The sequence below is a fragment of the Cotesia glomerata genome, linkage group LG7, assembly GCF_020080835.1.
Source record: "Cotesia glomerata isolate CgM1 linkage group LG7, MPM_Cglom_v2.3, whole genome shotgun sequence".
NCBI classification, from domain to species: Eukaryota; Metazoa; Arthropoda; class Insecta; order Hymenoptera; family Braconidae; genus Cotesia; species Cotesia glomerata.
Window position 1 is genome coordinate 12424145 of NC_058164.1, and position 2611 is coordinate 12426755.

General features: G+C 29.2%; 1 long non-coding RNA gene across 1 annotated transcript; it reads left to right on the forward strand.

Moving 5' to 3' along the window:
- Positions 1 to 514: 514 nt before the first annotated feature.
- On the forward strand, positions 515 to 994 carry LOC123268927. The gene is made up of 2 exons (XR_006510332.1): positions 515 to 696; positions 768 to 994. It is a non-coding gene; the product is annotated as an uncharacterized LOC123268927 (long non-coding RNA).
- Positions 995 to 2611: the final 1617 nt, after the last annotated feature.

Consider the following 2611-nt stretch of genomic DNA (forward strand, 5'->3'; position numbering starts at 1 on the left):
GATTATCTTTAACTCGTAATTTATGTTAAATTAAAATTGATCGAATTTTGTACTTTGTTTTAATTGAAATCTTGTTCTTTTAGTATTCAAAAACGATTTTTAATTATTAATTCTAGATTAAGAAAATCAGTTTTTTTCATTCGTACTCATTTGTTGAAGAAATATCTTCCGAGGAATGATTACCGAGAATTTTTAGAGTTATCGTCAATTTTTTAGGAGTTATTCCAAAGATACTTTCACCTTTAAACATCCAGGAGCGATGAGTCATGCTCGTTGGATGTCGAAGGTAATTTATTGCCTGAAAATATATATTTTAGGGGAGAATTTAAGCTGACCCCTCATGAATTAACTAGTATTCGCCAAGTATGTATTTTCATAATTGTCATTTATATAAAAGCTTGGTTCACTTCACCTTCTGCTATCTTAGCTGCAAATATTGACTTATTTTTTAGCCAACAATTGATACTCTATGATAAAATTAATTCATCTGTATCAAAAGGAGCTTTTAAAAAAATGAGCGATCATTTGTGGTATTTAAGTGACAAATTAGCCATAATTTCTCTATTTGACGATGCTGTAGATCCGGAAGTAAAGAAAAAAATGGTAAAAAATTTGAAAAATCGGAACCCTATAAAAACTAAAGCCAGAAAATATGAATTTGACTACAAAAACTTACATGAATTTTTACACAAAGATGTAAGTGACTTCATTTCAACAGAATCGTTAACAATTTTAAAAGACTTTGACTTGCCACATGAATTTTTAAGTGAAGAAGTCGACAAGTGGTCCAGCATCGATAGTTTTCAGGAATGTCAACAATTTTTTAGTAAATTGGCTGTTGTCAATGATGTCGCGGAACGTGGTGTAGCGCTAATTGAAGATTACAATCAATGCCTTACTAAAGACGAAGAACAGCTCCAATATTTATTACTAGTTATTAGTGAGTATCGGAAAAAATTCCCTAATTGCAATAAAAGTACGTTAATTGAATGATTATTCCGTCTTTTTAATTGTTAAATATAATTATAGATGTACTAAAGTTTTATATTGTTTTCCTTATAGAATATAAATGATTAAAATACATACAATGATATTTTTTGTGCTATAAAATTTTTTTATGAATGATACAGTCGATGCTCTCTGTATTGGACCTCTCTGTATTTTAACCGCTCTCTGTGTTTGACCACATTTTTCCTCTGCATTTGACGAATTTACACAGCTCTTATGGACGAGTCAAGTACAGAGAATGGTCCTGGACGGGCGAATCAAATACAGAGAGCGTTGACTGTAATTTGATTTTGTTTCTTATTGAATGTGTACTATATCATTGATGATTAATTTCTGCTAAGCATTCGTATTAAGCGACGCAATTATTGAGAAAATGAGAGAGTAATCTCATGAGAAGTAGTACTGTGGATTGATGTCGAAAAATGAAACAAAGGGAGTAAGAGGAGGTTGTTAATCAAAGCGGATTCTCGTAGATAAATTTGTATTAAATAAAAAGTAAATAATTTTCAATGAGAAAACAACATGATTGTTATTTTTTAAACTATCAAAACACAGTGAAAATGCAATTTTCTGCAGAAAATAGCTTTTCAATGCCAATAAATAAAAATATATTATGATTTTTCAAATTTTTCATAATTCTGTTGATAAAATAAAAGTTATTATCTATAAAAAGATCAAAATTTTCAATGGGCTCAAAAATTAAATTTACAGCGAAAACCAGAATTTTATTTTGACATCAACTTTAACTTTGAATAACTTTCAAAGGAGTGAATTTAGCTAAAAATGTTAAGAGACATTTTTTGTAGGAAATTAAATTCCCTTCAAGAATCTCTATTGAATTTTTTCCGGATACTAATTTTTAAGTGAATTACAAAATTCCAAAGTTAAACAATAAAATTCTGAAATCTTATCAATTTTCAAGGCGTGTTTATAAGAAAACGGTTCATCTGACGAAAAATTTCAATCAGTCTTTTTGTAGACAATTAAATTTGCTTCAAAAACATCTAAGTTTATTTCATTTACCTCGATGGTTTAGGAGTTATGAGACAAAAACCCGTTCCGGAAAAAAATTAAAAGTTGCGATGATAGACCTCTTTAATATAAATATTAAGGGCTCAAATTCTCACAACATTTTTTTTGTCATCCCAAATAATATTTTCGATATACAAAAAAAAAAAAAAATAGTTAATTTTTTGGCCCAGTCTAATATATATATATATATATATATATATATATATATATATATATATATATATATATATATATATATATATATATTATATATATATATATATATATATTATCTATATATATATAAGCGAAATACCACTCACTCATCACGAGATCTCTGAAACTATTCGCCCGATTGACTTGAAATTTAGCATAGTTACTCCATTCGTGATGTAGACGCTCACTAAGAACGGATTTTACGCAATTCCTAGCCAAAATGAATTTTTCGTCTACCATCACATATGCCCTCCCTCCCTCCCTCTCATTCTTCTCCTCCCTCCCGTGCCCTATAATCTTTCCCCTTCCCTATATCTCTCTCTTTTTGGGAGCGAAATATCATTTGACCCTCTAATCTAAGAAACCATCAGTGGCA